The sequence below is a fragment of the Leopardus geoffroyi genome, chromosome D3, assembly GCF_018350155.1.
Source record: "Leopardus geoffroyi isolate Oge1 chromosome D3, O.geoffroyi_Oge1_pat1.0, whole genome shotgun sequence".
Lineage (NCBI taxonomy): Eukaryota > Metazoa > Chordata > Mammalia > Carnivora > Felidae > Leopardus > Leopardus geoffroyi.
Genome location: NC_059339.1, coordinates 58164999 through 58185198, shown reverse-complemented (window position 1 = coordinate 58185198; position 20200 = coordinate 58164999). Strand labels below are relative to the sequence as shown.

Genomic DNA, 20200 nt, shown 5'->3' with positions numbered 1-20200 from the left:
TTTCATCAGAAAGGGTAAGTTTAGGGGCACCTGGATGATTCAGTCGGTTAAGTGTCTGACTCTTGATTTTGGCTCAGGTCTTGATCTCACGGTACGTGAGATTGAGCCCCGCATCAGGCTCTATGCCGACAGCTAGGAACCTGCTTGGGATTCTCTTTTCCTCTCTCTCTGCCCCTCCCCTGTTCATGTGCGTACGCTCTTTCTCTCAAAATAAAAACAAAACAAAACAAAACAAAGGTAAGCTTAGGTCAGCATAGAGGCAGAGAAACTAGTGGTGGCCAATAATATGTATCCTCATCCACGGCTATTTGTATGTATGTCCAGTATGGAACGTCAAAGGCATAAATGTATCTGCCTCCACATTCATTCATATGAGGGGCAAGTAATTTCTACAGATACGTCATGAAGCCTCAAGCAGGGCATGTGTGACCTGTGCATCTGCACAGGGCCCTGGACTTGGCTTAATGCTCTTCTGTTGTGGTCTTGAAACTCTTGATTTTATCTTTGACCTTGTGTTTTTGAAGTCTGATGAGACAAGGGAGCAGGTGTGTTAGCAGAGGAGATGTGCTGGGTATGCATATGTGGGTTCGGACCCACAGCCACAGTGGGCAATGGGCAGTGCCTATGCCAAACAGCTGGCCTGCCTTCCTGGTGTGCACATTCATACCAGAAGCAGCCCGGGGCACTGCAGGGCGCCAGGGGTGTGGTTGGGCTAGGACCTGGGCCCAGATTGGTTATGGTTATGGTGAAGGCAAGCAGCGGCAGCAGCGGTGAGAGGCTGGCTTGCCTGTCTTTTTCCAGATCCTGTCCCCAAGGCGAAACATTAGCTCTCTGGCCTGAGCGCGGAGATGGGAATGGTGGTGTTTAGGCAATAACACGTTAGTAAATTATTATAAAATAAAAGTATATACATGGACATTGCAATAAAGCATATCGAAGAAATATCAGAATTCTTTGAGGAGTTTAGAATCTGGTCTTAAAAACTGCTGCATCATTGCAAAGCAAATATCCACAGGTTCAGAAATAGCAATTAAATGTTAAAGACTGTCGCATCTGATGGAAAAGAACACTATTTTCACATGCAGCTTCAAATGAACTAGTGAGGAAGACAGTTTTAAAATTAATTTTCCTACATCATGAAAGATACAGCAATAGAAAGCAAAAGTAGGAGTTTAGAATTATATACAAATCATTAAGTGACTTTTGGTTTCTTGTATGACCTCTACAAGTTATAGGAAAAGCCAGGGAAAAACAACACAGTACAAACTTATACTTAAAATTAGATTTTCTGACACACATAAAGCTAATGTGTATAAAGAATCGAATCTTGGGGCGCCTGGGTGGCGCAGTCGGTTAAGCGTCCGACTTCAGCCAGGTCACGATCTCACAGTCCGGGAGTTCGAGCCCCGCGTCAGGCTCTGGGCTGATGGCTCAGAGCCTGGAGCCTGTTTCCGATTCTGTGTCTCCCTCTCTCTCTGCCCCTCCCCCGTTCATGCTCTGTCTCTCTCTGTCCTAAAAATAAATAAACGTTGAAAAAAAAATTAAAAAAAAAAAAAGAATCGAATCTTTTTAAAAAAATTGCTCTGTGTCATCAGCTCAAGAGATACTGAAATTTATATTTTTAAATCATTTATCAGAAATCTATCCCAGTTTTGTCAGAGCCTTTAATATATCCCTAACACTTCCAGTGTCAGTAGTATCAGCAGAAATATTCTTCTCACAATTAAAAATTGCCAGAAATTATGTGCGCTATTTCATTTGCCGAGAGTGACTGATTTGCTTTTAATTGTATCATTTAAAATAAACTTGCTAAATGAATCAATTTTGATGATCTAATAAATGAATTTAAAGAAAAGCCAGCCAGAAAAATCTTAGGATCAGTCAAGTTATCACATTAACAAAGTATTATTATTTGTTATATAAAATTATGACCACAAAAATATACATTTTTTTGCTATCTGCAGGTGTATGTTATTACTCACGAATCACCATTACTGGTTATGCTTTATAAGTTTCTTCTTAAAAGAAAAGGCTTTGCATTTTAGGACCTTTAACTGCACATTTTCATCCTACTTTTTGAACAACGGACCCCACATTTTCACTTTGTGTTGGTTTCATAAGTTATGTAGCTCGCCCTGCCCTCAAGTCCCAGGCAAAATCAGATTATATTTCATGCATGGAAATGTCACCATTTTCTATGATATGAAAAACTGTAAACTGAAATTCCTTTTAGCAGATTTTTTTTTTTTTTGCAGCTTTTATTCTCACAGCATTAAGACACTGTTTCAATACAATTATATCTGTCATTCAACACAGTGGTTTCTGTGTTCAACCAAAACATCTTAAAGTGTAAGCCAATGAGTTGGGTACTGCTTCCAAGAAAGTTTATCATAAAGACAGATCTACTTCATGCTCAAGGCACGGGCTTTGTTTGAATCTTCCTTGGAGACACCAGGCAATGGTAACATTCATCTCTTTATACGGACTGCCAAGACTTTTTTTTAAAAGTTAGAAACAATGGAAAGCTGTACTTTGCTATACAATTTCATGCTTAAAACAGCTAGGGAGAGATACTCTGAATGAGGAAATAAACCAGCTACTTTCTCCATTAAAAAATTAGAGCTAAAATAACTGGGAATCAGAAAGTGTGTCAGAAATCAATCTTTCAGAGAAACAAGCTGAAACAGAGAGTAATGATAGGGATTTGTGTTTAAAGACTGATTTAATAGGTACCAACTTATTTAACCATTTGAAAAAAAGTTGTGGGCTTCAAATTCCTTCATAGTACTCTTATCCACATATAATAGAGTAAAAAAAAATCTCTAGAACATGGAAAGAGTGACCCACAAAACCATAGAAAGTTAGATCTGATGTGTTAGGTTATGCACCAGGACAAATTAGCCTCAAAACTCCAATGGCTTAACATGACTCAAATCTATTTTATGCTTATGCCATATGCTTAAAGGAGGTCCAGGCAGAGAGTGGGTTCACCATCTTCTGGCTGCACCACCTGGAACACGGAAGCTTCCCTATTGTCTTGGCAGGCAGGGAAGCTGAAGAACTGTATATAGGTTGCTATAGCCGGGAAATGGCAAACACTTATCCTTATATATGATTGGCCAGAACTAGTCATGTGGCTTCAGAAGGGGAGGGGAACTGGATATTGGCAAACACTAATAATGCTTAGTCATGGAGGACTGGGTCTTAGACATCATTTGGAATAATTCTCTTATTTTACTGATGAGGAAACTGAGGTCCAGAGAGCTATACGTGAACTGATTAGGGTCACACAGCAAGTGTGTGGCAGAGCCAAAGGGTTTTTAATCCAGGCAACTTGACTTCCTAGACTTGTGTTCTTTAGTCTCTCTGCCAAGATAAAGAAGATGTATAACTAAAGGAAAAGTGAAGAAAATGGTTGCTGTTTCCAATTACATTTTATTTGAAAAGTATAGTATGATTAGTTGTAACTCATTGTGAACATATCCACATTTCTAATCAACTGGGCTATCTTTTTGCCAATAATTTAATTTACCCTAAAGTATAAATGCTTATCTTCATGGTTCTGCTGTTATCATATAGACTCCGTTTCTCTAGAAGCCATACTTAATCACGGATTACACTGTGGCAGAGAAATCAGAAAGGCTGTGGTAGACAAGGGCCTCGGATTTCAGTGGCACATCATAGCTAATTTCATTCAACAAGTGTTTTTAACAGTACTTTTTCCATCAGGAAAGACCGCATAATTTGCAGATTAAAAAGCAACAAATTAATAAAGATCGTTTTAAATACCACAGCTTGAGAAATCACTCAATTTTATACTAGAATTATATAGCAGTAAAGCAAAATACAAAATGAATTCCTATAGCATTTTACACTAAATACAGCAAAGAGCACTGTTTAGTTATCAAACTGTGTTCTGTGAGCAGTGTGTCTTAAGTGTGCTGAGGTGACATATGACAGGAGATTAAAAAGTTGATTAGTTTGGCCTGGCCCTGATGGGAGTTTGGTATGCAGTTAATTTAAACGGATAAGTAACTAATTCACATCCATACAATACCATCCCTCGAAAAACTCAGACTCTATTTTTAGCCATAGGCATCGACTATGTGGGCCTTTCTTGCCTCTATACCTCACCGAGTTGGTAGTCAGGAGTTACCCTGGCACACAGGCTGACTTAACTAGTTTCCTTATGGAGAGGCGATAAGGTGAGAAGGCTTATTTGGTTTATTCTGCCACTCCCATCCAGGAAGCAATTTGAACTTGGCTGTACTGGCATTAATTGTGTCCCTCTAGAACTCTCGTTCCAGTGTTGGCTGCCTCCTGACCTAGCAGGATACTGAGACAAAGCCCAGGGGAGGATGCAGCCTCTGGAGCTTTTCCCTCGCATTACTGGTTTTCATCTTTTGTGATTTCAGACCTTTCCTGATTACTCTCCCCTTCTCTTGCCTTTTAAATGATGGCATGTCCCAGGGCTCAATCCTTAGTTGTCATATCTTAGGTAGTTCCACTCATTCGTATGACTTTTAATATCCATATGTCAACAACTCCTAAATGTTTGGTTCCAATATGAAGCTTGTTCTCGAGTCCCAGACTCACATGCCCAACCGCTGCCTGATTGGCATGTCAAATTATCCTAAACAGAATTCATTTTTTTTTTCTTTAAATCCTGGTCCTCTCCATCAATCCAGCTACCTCTGGGCCTGAGCATGTGCTGTATCCCCCGCTTAGGATGCTCTGCTGTCAGATCTCGCTTGCCCACTCTATTCATTACTGTCACGTCTTCAAAGAGCCCTTCCCTAAACGCTCTATCTGAAATAGCCATCATACCATGGTCACTTTATCTCATTATGGTGTTTTATTTTCTTTATATCACTCAATACTACCTAAAATACATGATTTATTGTTTATCTCTTTCACCAGTCATGGGCTCTGTGAGGGTAGGGTCATTATTGTGTTAACTGATATTATCTCCAGTGTCAAGAATGGTATCTGACACAAGGTAGGTAGGTGTTAAATATTGTTGGAAAAAAAAAAAATGAATGGGCCAGTGGCTTAAATTTTAAATCTTAGTGCCTTCCTCCATAGGCATTTTTTTGACAGCTAGTCTTTAAAAAAAATCACCATATATTTCAAACATTCTCAAAAGTATTACCCACCCACATACTCTTCTTCTCATCTTACAAAAAAGGTTACTACACATATGGTTTGTGTAAACTACTTTTTCATTTGGTATACTGGAACATTTTTTTCCATACTAATTTTTTTACAACATTATTTTTAACGAAGAGCACTTCGGTTAGGTGCAAGGTTTTTTGAGATGAAATCAACTATGTTTCTTATTCCTTCTCGCAATTGATCAATGCCCAAAGGTATTCCCCACTCCAATCCATCATAGGTTAGCAAACTACTGCTACCTTTATTATATTCTGTATTTTCTTTCTTTATTCCCACCCCTTCCTATGGCCTTCAACACTTCTGGAGCTTTTGCTTCATGATATACTTGGCTATATTTGGTACTCTTCTTAGAGAACCTCCTTCAACTTTTATTTTAACTGAAACCTGGCTCTCTTGCTGAGGTCAATGCTTTCCCTCCATTCTTCTCAGTGGGCATTGTTTACACTCAACATACCCTATGTATTTCATGGTCAAAGGGCAGTACTGGAATCATCACTGCTTCCATTATTGTTTTTTGATCACTATTCCCCCAGTACATTAAGTTCCTATTGCTCTGAGTATCCTGTCATCTGCTCTACCACTCTCAACCTTTCTTCATCTATATCATCTATTTACCCACTCAATCTCAGCCACTGAAGATGTTAACGCTTGGATCAGTCTTTTCTTTCAATTCACCTCTTACCATCATTCTTGCTAATGTCAACATCACATGGATGACATTGGACCAACACTCCGACTTCTTGGTTCTTTGATATCTCAGGTCAAAGACTCTCTCAGCAAGCCCAACTCTTCATATCCTGTAACTTGCCATCAACTAACATGGCATCTTTTCTGAATTCGGTAATTCAAACATCCTACTACTTCCTGATGCCCACATCTTAACCACAAGCTTACTTTTTCAACTACTTCCACTGTCTCTGCCCATTGATCTCATCAGACCATTAATTCAAACAATTTTTGTTCTAAGAATGAAGATTAAAGTGGTGAACAAGATCACTAAAATTCTCTGTCCTGGTGGGACCATTAACAGCATACTTTCTTCCCAGCCCTTTATCCCTTATTCAACTTCAATTTCATGGTCCGGCATTCCAATCACTTATTTAACAATGCTCTTAATAATGTGTCCACTGTCTTTCTGTCCTCTCCCCTAAACCTGGCAAAAGCACAACAGTGCATGAATGTCTGCCTTTTCTATGAGTTAATAGCTGGGCAACTTAGTGTAAATAAAACAATGTTCAGAGAAAAAAGCAAAGAGCAGATCCAATATAAATTCATAGTCACTAATCTTATGTAGGTGCTAAACATTTTCTGACAAAGCTACTGTATTTCTCTCATCAGTTGTTTTGTTCTCATTTCCCCCCTTCTCACTAGTTTCTTAAACAGATGGCCTCGCTTCCCATTTCAGAGAAAACAGAGGTCATTAAAGAGAAATTGTCTTTACTCTATCAAGTTTACAAGTCTTTCAGCACTCATCATTTCTTCCTTTCACACTGAAGGAAGTGATCCTTCTTTTAGATAAGACTAACCACTCCATTTATGTTTCTTAGGAACGTTTTTGTATTGACTATCCACTCTAGAATCTTCAGTCTTTTCCTGCTTACTGGTTAATCAAGAGTGCTTAAGAAGATCTCTCCTTTCATAACCAAACCATTTCTCAATTTATTACAATCTGGCTTTCATCTTCTACCACACCGCTAAAATTGAAATTGCCAAATTCATCAAAGACCTCCGTATTGTTAAATCAAATGGAATTTTTGTAGCCCTTATTTTACATAATGTCTCTGCAGCATTCAATGTGGCTGATCGCTTCTTTATAAACTTTAAACTGTTTTATTGAAATAAAAAATACATGCAGAAGTTACACGTATTTAAAGCATACACCTCAGTGGTTTTTAGTTTATTGAGAAATAGGCAACTATTATAATTTAATTTGAGAACATTTTCATTGCCCCTGCCAAAGAAACCCTATACCTATTAGCAGTCACTTTCTATTTCTACCCCCTCTCCCAGCCCTAGACAACCACTATCTATTTCCATAAATTTACCTGGACATTTCATATAAATAAAATCATACAATATATGGTCTTTTGTGACTGTCTTTTTCATTTAGTGTATGTAAAATGTGCAAATTTTAGCATGGACATATGTTTTCATTTGTCTTAGGTAGATAAATAGGAATGGGATTGCAAACTCTACATTTAACCTTTTTGGAAAGCAGTATGGCAGTTCTTTAAAAGGTTAAATGTAGAGTTTGCAATCCCACTCCCATCAGTATGTGGAGGTCTTTTTTTCTGGGATTATAAAGCTTCTTCAGAGAAGAATCTTCCAATATTCTACATGGGAAGGATGTGTGGTATACTTCTGGGGCAGGGAGGGAGCCAACTTTCCCATTTGTAGACTTTGAATCTATCCTATTTTCAGCCCTTTCTGCCATCTCACCTTCCAAAGTATGACATTCCTTAATGTCTCTTCTCTGTTGAATCTCTCCATAGTTAATCTCCAGTCTTCTCTTTGGGACTAATATTCCATATATGGATGGTACTGTGGCAGAGGTACTGGGTTTTTAAATTATTACTTCAAATGTCCATTCCATAATATTTTTAGTCCCACCTCAAATCACTATTTTCCATTGTGCACATTGCTTCTAATTGCCAAACCTTTCCAAAGTTCTGACATCAATCTCTTTTTGTGTGAATACCTTTGTCAGTGCTTTCTATGTGGTAGCTTCTTCTATTCTATTTAGTAAGTTATTAATCCTCCATTCATTTTCCATTTTCCAAAAGTGTACATAAATCTCTGATATATTGATGACTTCTCTATTGCACTTATTTTTGTGACTTTATACCTTTAAAAACATTTACATACTGTCATCTTATTGGTATCTCAAGAAATAGAAAAGATAAATATTATTTTGCAATTAATTAGCTAGGAAATACATTTTCAGAGAGGTTACATAAATTTCTTTTAGGTTTATTATCAGGAATTCCCTAATATTTTTTAAAATAGCTAATGCTGGGGCACCTGGGTGGCTCAGTTGGTTGAGCATCCACTTCTTGGTTTAGGCTCAGGCCAGGATCTCATGGTTTGTGGGTCTGACCCTTGCGTCAGGCTCTGCACTGACAGCATGGAGCCTGCTTGGGATTCTCTGTCTCCCTCTCTTTCTATCCCTTCTCCACTCATGTGTCCGTGTGCACATGCTCTCTTGCTCTCTCTCTCTCTCTCTCTCTCTCTTTCACTCTCAAAATAAATAAATAAACTTAAAAAATTATAAATATGCTGGTATGGAGATTTATAGTAATTAAGTTTTGTACATTGTTGAACTCTCTCAATTTCCTTAGGTTATTGTTTCAGTTGATTTCTTATGGGTTTTACTGGTGAGCAATTATATTGAATATAAATAATGACAGGGTTCACGAGTTTTCTATTATTTGCATTATTTATTCTTATATTATTGTACTAGCTAACACTTTTAGGGAAATGCTACAACTATAGGGTTTTTTTTTAAAGACTTTTAAAAATGTTTATTTATTTATGAGAGAGTGAGTGCAAGTGGGGGAAGGGCAGAGAGAGTGGGAGACAGAGAATCCCAAGCAGGCTCCATGCTGTTAGCACAGAGCCAGATGCAGGGCTCAAAATCATGAACTGTGAGATCATGACCTAAGCCACAGCCAAGAGTTGGATACTTAACCGACTGAGTCACCCAAGGGCCCCTAAAACTGTTGGTTTTATAGGCACCTTTGTATAATGCTGATCTAACAGGAATTATCTATTGTTTCACAATTAAGTATCTGCCATCCAGTATTCTTTATTATGTTAGGTATTTCCTCTTTTGGCTTACTAAATTCCAGAATGAAAAATCAATTTTACTTAGTAACTTTTCAGTATATATTGAGGTGATAATAAACTTTTTCTTCTTTGATATATTGTTAAGCAATATTCTGTTTTTGGCTTCCAAAATAGAAACCACATTCTAGTTCCTAGAATATATTCTACTTGGTTATATAGTATTATTCTTTACATGTACTATTAAATTAGATTCATCACAATTATTTTAGGGTTTAAAAATCTGTATTTATAGAGAGCATTTGTTTATAGTCTTTCTTTAAAATTTTTTTTCAATGTTTATTTATTTTAGAGAGACAGAGAGAGAGAGAGAGAGACAAAGCGTGAGGGGGGAGGGGCAGAGAGAGAGGGAGATACAGAATCCCTGAAGCAGGCTCCAGGCTCTGAGCTGTCAGCACAGAGCCCAATGCAGGGCTTGAGCTCAATAAATATAAGATCACGACCTGAGCCAAAGCCAGAAGTGTAAATGACTGACCCACCCAGGCACCCGTGTTTATAGTCTTTCTTATGGTTCTTTATATCCCTATATATTATCCTTACCTGGATGGAAAAAAAGTAATGGTACCATTTCAAGAAAGAATGGCTTTATAAAGAAAGTAGAAGGATAACCAATTACCATACTGGGCCAGGAGTCCTCACATAGGTCTTCTCAGGCGTCCTCACATAGGTCTTCTCAGGAATCCTAAATAGCTTTTCTCAAAAGTTCTTTAATTGCTAAAGCAAACCTAGGCTGCCATTCAGATTTCTAAAGCACTTACAGAAGATATGACGTATTTTATAAGTGCTTCACAATCACTTGTCGAACATCAGCAAAAAGGCTAGTTAGAATAATAGGGTGGTCTTGAACCTGCCTAGGAAACTGCAGATCTTATAGAAGAACTACTCATATTGATAGAGAGAAATTCAGATGTGTGCAGACATTGGATTGAGGGTACTACTCAGAACCTGTGTCTTGCTCTCCAATCAACAGAGGTGCTATCATAACAGGACTTTATTAACTCTAATTTAACATATTTCTTCTTAAGGTGCTAATAAGCTGTAGAATGAATACTATACAAAGTCAGTGTACCTCGAAAGGAGCTTAAAGAATTTACCAGAAAGTCAATGAGTGTATGGAGGCAATAAAGAACAATTTTAATATAACACATTAAAAGACACAGCTAACAGAGTAAAATCTCTTACTCATGTTATAATTTATATTTTTCTGTAATCTTTACTTTTTCATCTAAGGCTCAGTTTCTTTTTTTAAAAAAAATTTTGAAATGTTTATTTCTTTTTTGAGAGAGAGACAAAGAGCAAGCAGGGGAAGGGCAGAGAGAGAGAGGGAGACCCAGAATCTGAAACAGGATCCAGGCTCCGAGCTTAAGACTCAGTTTCTTATATGAGAAGGAAAAGGAACTAGAACAGCCACAACAATTATGAAGAAGAAAACAAAGTTGGAAGGCTCACATAACATGGTTTTAAGACTTACTGTAAAGCTATATTAATCAAAAAATGTGGTGTCAATAAAGAATAGACACAGATCAATAGAAAAAATAAGAGTCCAGAAATATACCAACACAAATATTAGCAATTGAGGTTTTTACAGATGTGTTAAGCCAATTCAGTAGAGAAATATAATCTTTTCAACAAATAATGTTGCAATAATTGGACACCCATATGAAGGAGGAGGAGGAGGAGGAGGAGGAGGAGGAGGAGGAGGAGGAGGAGGAGAAGAGGAGGAAGTGGAGAAAAAGAGGAGGAAGAGGAAAAGAAGAACAGGAGGAGGAGGTGAAGGAGGAAGGGGGAGAGGAGGAAGAAGGAGAAGGAGAAGGAGGAGAAGAAAGAGAAGAAGAAGGAGAGGAAAGAGAGGAAGAAGGAGAGGAAGGAGAGGAGTGGAAGAAGAGGAAGGAGAAGAGGAAGAAGAGGAAAAAGAGGAAGAAGAGGAAGGAGAGGAAGGAGAAGAGGAAGAAGAAAAGGGGGAGAGGAAGGAGACAAAGAAGGAGAAGGAGGAGAAGGAGAAGAAAGAAGAGAAGAAGGAGAGGAAGGAGAAGGAGAAGAAAGAGAAGAAGCAGAATTATTTCAGTATAAACCTCATACTTTATGCAAAAATTAACTTTACATTCACTAGATAGGTCACATTTGGGGCAGTAACACACACCTTAACAAATTGAAAAGAATATAAATCATACTGATTGAAAAGAATAGAATGTCTATTCTTACCTCATAGTGGAATTAAGTTACAAATCAAAAATGGAAAGATACTTGGGAAATCCCAAAGTACATGGAGATTAAACAACATTACTTCTAAATAATACATGAAGCAAGGAATAAATCTAAAGATAAACTAAAAAATATTTTTAACTAAAGAAAAATGAAAACACAACTTAAGAAAGTTTGTGAGATACAGCAAAAGTAGTGCTTAGAGGGAAATTTATAGCAATAAATGCATATATCAGAAAAAAAGAAATGTAAAATCAGTCACCTGAGTATCCACCTTATGAAACTAGAAGAAAGCAGATTAAATCTACAGTAAGAAGAAAATAAATAATAAGAGCAGAAACCAATGTAATGAAAATAAGAAATCAATAGAGAATCAATGAAACCAAAAGCTAGTTCTTTGAAAAGATCAATAATAAAATTGATAAGCTTTTAGCCAGGCTACCTAAGAAAAAAAAAAACAGAGAGATATGACAGATATTACTAATATCAGAAATAAAAGAGGAGATGTCACCAAAGAGCCCATGAACATTGAAAGGATAATTGAAAAATACTATGAACAGCTATTGCCACAAATGTGATAACGCAGATGAAATGAACCAACTCCTTGAAAGACACAACGGCCAAAAATCACACAAGAAGAAATAGATAATCTGAATAGGCTTATATCTACTAAAGAAATTGAATTGATAATTAATAATGTTACAAAACAGAAAGCTCAAGGCCCAGAGGGGTTCACTGGTGAATTCCACCAACATTTAAGGAATAAATTAGACCAATTCTCTATAATCTCTTTCAGAAGATGGAACAAGAGGGAATTATTCCTAACACATTTTATGAGGCCAGCATTACCCTAACACCAAAACCAGACAAAGAAACTACAAGAAAACTACAGACCAATATCTTTCATAAACATAGATGCAAAAATCCTCAACCAATTGGTATTTATCCCAGATATGCAAGGTTGATTCAACATTAGAAAAATCAATTAATGTAATCTATCACATCCACAGGCTGAAAAAGAAAAACACATGATCATATCAATAACCCATTAATGATAAAAATTCTCAGTAAACTAGGAATAAAGGGAACTTCTTCAACTGATAAAGAATATCTACAAAAAACCCAAAGCTACCATCATGCTATACTTAATAAGTTGAGAAACTTGCAGGTATGACACATGGATATTTTCTCACCACTTCATACTGACAAACCTAGCTACTGTAATAAGACAGAAAGAGGAAATAAAAGGTGGGAATAAGGAAATAAAACTGTTTTTGTTCACCGATGACATGACTGTCTATGTAGACAATCCAAAAGAATCAACAAAAACTCCTGGAACTCATAAGTGATTACAGCCAAGGTTACAGGATACAAGATTCATATACAAAAGTCAATCACTATATACTGTAATGAACGAGTACAATTTGAAATAAAAAAATACAATACTATTTATGCCAGCATCCCTCTAAGTGAAATACTTCATTATAAATATAACAAAAATATATACAAGATCTACATGAGGAAAACTACAAAACTCTGACGAACAAAATCAAAGAACTAAGTAAATGAAGAGATATTCCACATTCATGGATAGGAAGACTCAATATTGTCAAGATGTCAGTTCTTTGCAGATGATCTATAGATTCAATGCAATCAATCCAATGAAAATCCCAGCATGTTATTTTGTGGATACTGACAAACTGATTCTAAAGCTTATATGGAGAGAAAAAAGATCAAGAATAACCAACACAATATTGAAGAATAAGTTGGAGAGGATTGACACTACCTGACGTTAAGACTTACTATAAAGCTACAGTACTCAAGACAGTGTGGTATTGGTAAAATAACAGACAGATAAATCAATGGAACAAAATAGAAAGCCCTGAATTAGACCCACATTAAGTAAAATCAACTGATCTTTTGACAAAAGAAAAAAGGCAATATACTGGAGCAAAGACAGCCTTTTTAACAAATGTTCAAACATCGTCTGGGACAAATGGACATCCATATTTAAGAAAATAATTCTGGACAAAGACCTTTCAACTTTCATACAAATTAACTGAAAATGGGCTATAGACTTGGTATGCCTGGGTGGCTCAGTTGGTTAAGCATCTGACTTCAGCTCAGGTCATGATCTCATGGTTTGTGGATTCAAGCCCTAGGTTGGGCCCCGCACTGACAATGTGGAGCCTGCTTGGGATTCTCTTTCTTTCCCTATCTCTCTGTCCCTCTTCCATTCACACTTTCTTTCTCTCAAAAATAAATAAATAAATCTTTAAAAATTAAAAAGAATAAAATAATAAAAATGGGCCACAGACCTAAAGGTAAAATCCAAAACTAGAAAATCCCTGAAGATAAACAGGAGAAAAGCCAGAGAACGTTGAGTATGGTGATTACTTATTAGATACAACACCAAAGGCACTATCCATAAAAGTAATAATTGATATGATGAACTTCATTAAAATTAAAAACTTCAGCTTTGCAAAAGAAAATGTCAAGAGAATGAGAAGGCAAGCCACAGACTGGGAGAAAATATTTGCAAAGGACACATCTGATAAGGACTATTATCCAAAATACATAAAGTACACTTAAACCCCAATAATAAAGGGGCATCTGGGTGGCTCAGTTGGTTAAGTGTCTGACTTCAGCTCAGGTCATGATCCTGCAGAGCCCCGCATCGGGCTCTGTGCTGACAGCCTGGAGCCTGAAGTCTGCTTCGAGTTCTGTGTCTCCTCTCTCTCTGCCCCTTCCTCACTCATGCTGTCTCTCCCTCTCTCTCAAAACTAATAAATAAATAAAAATTTAAAAAAACCCAATAATAAAAAAACCAAACAACCCAGTTAAAAAATGGACCAAAGACCATATCAGATACCTTACTAGTGTGAAGAAATACAGATGGAAAATAAGCATATGAAAAGATGCTCCACATTTTATGTCGTCAGGGAAATGCAAACTAAAACAATAATAAGATACCACAACACACTTAACAGAATGGCCAAAATCTGGAACACTGAAAACACTAAATGCTGGTGAGATATGGAGCATAGGAGCTTTCATACATTGCTAGGGGGAAGGCAAAATAGTATCACTTTGGAGAACAGTTTGGCAGTTTCTTACAAGACTAAGCATATTCTTACCATATGATCCAGTAATTGTGCTCCTTGATATTTACCCAAAAGAGTTAAGAACGTTTCTATACAAAAACCTGTACATGGATACTTATAGCTCCTTTATTCATAATAGCCAAAACTTGACAGCAACCAAGATGTCTTTCAGTAGGTGAATGGATAAGTGAACTGTGGTACATAAAGACAATGGAATATTATTCAGCACTAAAAAAAAAAAAAAAATCAAGCCATGAAATACATGGAGGGAACTTACATACATATTACTAAGATAAAGAAGCCAAGCTGGAAAGGCTACATACTGTATGATTCTAACCATATGACATTCTGGAAAAGGCAAAACTATGGAGACAAAAAAAAGATCACTGGTGCTGGGGGCTAGCAGGGGGGCAGTGCAAACACTCTGTATGACAATGTAATTGGTGGATATGTGTCATTATAAATCTGTCAAAACTTACAGAATGTAAAACATCATGAGTATACCATGTAAACTATGGACTTTGGCTGATTATGATGTGTCAATGTAGATTCATCAATTGTAATAAAATGTACCTCTCTGGTGGGGTGTGTTGATAATGAGGAAGGCTATGCAGCTGTGAAGGTAGGGGATATATGAAATATTTCTGTATCTTCCTCTTAATTTTACTATGAACCTAAAACTGCTCTAAAAAAAAAGTCTTTAAAAAAATCTAACCCTATAGCCATACTTATATCAGACAAACTAGACTTTAAATTAAAGGCTGTAACAAGAGATGAAGAAGGCTTTATATAATAATTACAGGGTCTATCCATCAGGAAGAGCTAACAATTATAAATGTCTATGCGCCGAATACGGGAGCCCCCAAATATATAAAACAATTAATCACAAACGTAAGCAACCTTATTGATAAGAATGTAGTAATTGCAGGGGACTTTAATACTCCACTTACAACACTGGATAGATCATCTAGACACAGGATCAATAAAAAACAAAGGCCTTGAATGATACACTGGATCAGACGGACTTGACAGATATATTTAGAACTCTGCATCCCAAAGCAACAGAATATACTTTCTTCTCGAGTGCACATGGAACCTTCTCCAAGATAGATCACATACGGGGCCATAAAACAGCCCTTCATAAGTAGACAAGAATTGAGATCATACCATGCATAGTTTCAGACCACAATGCGATGAAGCTTGAAATCAAGCACAAGAAAAAGTCTGGAAAACCTCCAAAAGCATGGAGGTTAAAGAACACCCTACTAAAGAACAAATGGGTCAACCAGGCAATTAGAGAAGAAATTAAAAAATATATGGAAACAAATGAAAATGAAAATACAACAATCCAAACGCTTTGGGATGCAGCGAAGGCAGTCCTGAGAGGAAAATACATTGCAACCCAGGCCTATCTCAAGACACAAGAAAAATCCCAAATACAAAATCTAACAGCACACCTAAAGGAAATAGAAGCAGAACAGCAAAGACACCCCAAACCCAGTAAAAGAAGATAAATAATAAAGATCAGAGCAGAAATAAACAATATAGAATTGAAAAAAACTGTAGAGCAGATCAATGAAACCAAGAGTTGGTTTTTTGAAAAAATAAACAAAATTGATAAACCTTTAGCCAGGCTTCTCAAAAAGAAAAGGGAGATGACCCAAATAGATAAAATCATGAATGAAAATGGAATTATTACAACCAATCCCTCAGAAATACAAGCAATTATCAGGGAATACTATGAAAAATTATATGCCAACAAACTGGACAACCCGGAAGAAATGGACAAATTCCTAAACACTCACACACTTCCAAAACTCAAACAGGAAGAAATAGAAAGCTTGAACAGACCCATAACCAGCGAAGAAATTGAGTCAGTTATCAAAAATCTCCCAACAAATAAAGAGCCCAGGACCAGATGGCTTCCCAGGGGAATTCTACCGGACATTTAAAGCACAGATAATACCTATCCTTCTCAAGCTATTCCAAAAAATAGAAAGGGAAGGAAAACTTCCAGACTCATTTTATGAAGCCAGCATTACTTTAATTCCTAACCAGACAGAGACCCAGTAAAAAAAGAGAACTACAGGCCAATATCCCTGATGAATATGGATGCAAAAATTCTCAATAAGATACTAGCAAATCGAATTCAACAGCATATAAAAAGAATTATTCACCATGATCAAGTGGGATTCATTCCTGGGATGCAGGGCTGGTTCAACATTCACAAATCAATCAACGTGATACATCACATTAATAAGAGGAAAGATAAGAACCATCTGATCCTGTCAATCGATGCAGAAAAAGCATTTGACAAAATTCAGCATCATTTCTTAATGAAAACCCTCGAGAAAGTCGGGATAGAAGGAACATACTTAAACATCATAAAAGCCATTTATGAAAAGCCCACAGCTAATATCATCCTCAACGGGGAAAAACTGAGAGCTTTCTCCCTGAGATCAGGAACACAACAGGGATGTCCACTCTCACCGCTGTTGTTTAACATAGTATTGGAAGTTCTAGCATCAGAAATCAGACAACAAAAGGATATCAAAGCATCAAAATTGGCAAAGATGAAGCTAAGCTTTCACTTTTTGCAGATGACATGATATTATACATGGAAAATCCGATAGACTCCACCAAAAGTCTGCTAGAACTGATACATGAATTCAGCAAAGTCGCAGGATACAAAATCAATGTACAGAAATCAGTTGCATTCTTATACACTAACAACGAAGCAACAGAAAGACAAATAAAGAAACTGATCCCATTCACAATTGCACCAAGAGGCATAAAATACCTAGGAATAAACCTAACCAAAGATGTAAAAGATTTGTATGCTGAAAACTATAGAAAGCTTATGAAGGAAATTGAAGAAGATATAAAGAAATGGAAAAACATTCCGTGCTCATGGGTTGGAAGAATAAATATTGTCAAAATGTCAATACTACCCAAAGCTATCTACACATTCAATGCAATCCCAATCAAAATTGCACCAGCATTCTTCTCGAAGCTAGAACAAGCAATCCTAAAATTCATATGGAATCACAAAAGGCCCCAAATACCCAAAGTAATTTTGAAAAGAAGACCAAAGCCGGAGGCATCACAATCCCAGACGTTAGCCTCTAGTACAAAGCTGTAATCATCAAGACAGCATGGTATTGGCACAAAAACAGACACATAGACCAATGGAATAGAATAGAAACCCCAGAAGTAGACCCACAAACGTATGGCCAACTCATCTTTGACAAAGCAGGAAAGAATATCCAATGGAAAAAAGTCTCTATAACAAATGGTGCCGGGAAAACTGGACAGCAACATGCAGAAGGATGAAACTAGACCACTTTCTCACACCATTCACAAAAACAAACTCAAAATGGATAAAGGACCTGAATGTGAGACAGGAAACCATCAAAACCCTAGAGGAGAAAGCAGGGAGAAACCTCTCTGAATTCAGCCGCAGCAATTTCTTACTTGACACATCCCCAAAGGCCAGGGAATTAAAAGCAAAAATGAACTACTGGGACCTTATGAAGATAAAAAGCTTCTGCACAGCAAAGGAAACAACCAACAAAACTAAAAGGCAACCAATGGAATGGGAAAAGATATTTGCAAATGACATATCAGACAAAGGGCTAGTATCCAAAATCTATAAAGAGCTCACCAAACTCCACACCTGAAAAACAAATAACCCAGTGAAGAAATGGGCAGAAAACACGAATAGACACTTCTCTAAAGAAGACATCCGGATGGCCAACAGGCACGTGAAAAGATGCTCAACGTCGCTCCTCATCAGGGTAATACAAATCAAAACCACACTCAGATATCACCTCACGCCAGTCAGAGTGGCCAAAATGAACCAATCAGGAGACTACAGATGCTGGAGAAGATGTGGAGAAACGGGAACCCTCTTGCACTGTTGGTGGGAATGCAAACTGGTGCAGCCACTCTGGAAAACAGTGTGGAGGTGCCTCAAAAAATTAAAAATAGACCTACCCTATGACCCAGCAGTAGCACTGCTAGGAATTTACCCAAGGGAAACAGGAGTACTGATGCATAGGGGCACGTGTAGCCGAATGTTTATAGCAGCACTCTCAACAATAGCTAAATTATGGAAAGAGCCTAAATGGCCATCAACTGACGAATGGATAAAGAAATTGTGGTTTATATACACAATGGAATACTATGTGGCAATGAGAAAGAATGAAACATGGCCTTTTGTAGCAATGTGGATGGAACTGGAGAGTGTTATGCTAAGTGAAATAAGTCATACAGAGAAGGACAGATTCCACATGTTTTCACTCCTATGTGGATCCTGAGAAACTTAACAGAAGATCGTGGGGGAGGGGAAGGAAAAAAAAATGGTTAGAGAGGGAGGGAGCCAAAACATAAAAGACTCCTAAAAACTGAGAACAAACTGAGGGTTTATGGGAGGTGGGAGGGAGGGGTGGGTGGGTGATGGGTATTGAGGAGGGCACCTGTTGGGATGAGCACTGGGTGTTGTATGGAAACCAATTTGACAATAAATTTCATATTAAAAAAAATCTAACTCTAAATGGATCATAGACTAAGTGTGAAACATCAACTGTAAAACTTTTAGAAGAAAATATAGGAAAAAACAACTGTGGCTTGGAGTTAGGCAAAGAATTTTTAGATATGATATCAAGAGCCCAATGAATAAAATAAAAAATTGATAAATTAGACTTCCTCAAAATTAAAAACATTTATCTGTGAAAGACATTTTAAGAGAATGAAAAGATAAGTTCTACACTAGAAGAGAATATTTTCAAAATCACATGTCTAACAAAGGACTTCTATCCAGAATACGTAAAGAAGTCTCAGAATGATACGAGATGGAAATCTGGATGGACACAAAGTGGAGTTCATAACATATGTATGAGTTAAATGTACGATAATAACAGCATCAGGGCAGGGAAGGGGAAAGTAGAAGTATACTGTTGTATGGGATTTATACCATATATGAAGTGCATTAATATTAAATGTAGACTGTTGCAATTATTTGGAACTACTATAAATGGCACTTTTATTAATTTTGGTTTCTAATTGTTTATTGTTAGTGTACAGAAGTAGTAATAAATTTTGTGTTTTGTCTTTTATCCTACAACCCTTGTAAACTCATTTAGTTCTAGGAACTTTCTGCAAACTCCATGAGATTTTTTTATGTAGACAATCATTTTGCCTGTCAATAGGGACAGTTTTATTTATCCTTTTCCAATCCTTCATTTGTTGAGTTTTAACTTTTCTCTTAGATAAGCTCTGCTAGTGATGAATTCAATTTTCCTTCATTGGAGAATGTGTTCACTTCACCTTAATTCTTCAAAGATATTTTCATTGGATATGCAGTTCTGCATTGACAGTTCCTTTCCATCAGCATTTAAAAAATACTGTGGCCTTTCCTTCTATGTCCTTGGTTTCTGATAAGAGATGCATATTCATTAGAATTGTTGTTCCCCTATATAATATACATCAAATTTCTGTGGCAACTTCCAGTATTTTTTTCTAGCTTCTAGTTTTTAGAAGTCTAATTGTGATGTGTTTGGAAGAGGATTTCTTAAGTGTTTCTCTTGCTTGGGATTTGCTGAGATTATTAAGTCTTCTTGTGTCTTTTACCAAATGTGAGAAATTTTCTTCTAATATTTTTCTACTTTATGTTCTTTCTCCCCTTTCTGGTGTTCTCATGAGGCTCTGTTTACATTTTTCAATCTTTTTTTCTTTCCATTGTCCACACTGAATAAATTCTACTGATTTATCCACAAGCCTACTGACTTTCCTTTCATCTTTTATCCTGTTATTGAGCCCATCCAGTGGATTTAAAAGTTTCAGTTACTGTATTTCACTCTTTCAGTGCTAAAATA

General features: G+C 36.9%; 1 protein-coding gene across 11 annotated transcripts in view; it reads right to left on the bottom strand.

Annotated features, from left to right (window-relative positions):
- Positions 1-20200, bottom strand: part of KIAA1328 (KIAA1328 ortholog) — a 360849-nt gene that overhangs the window by 14674 nt on the left and 325975 nt on the right. The window lies entirely within an intron of this gene.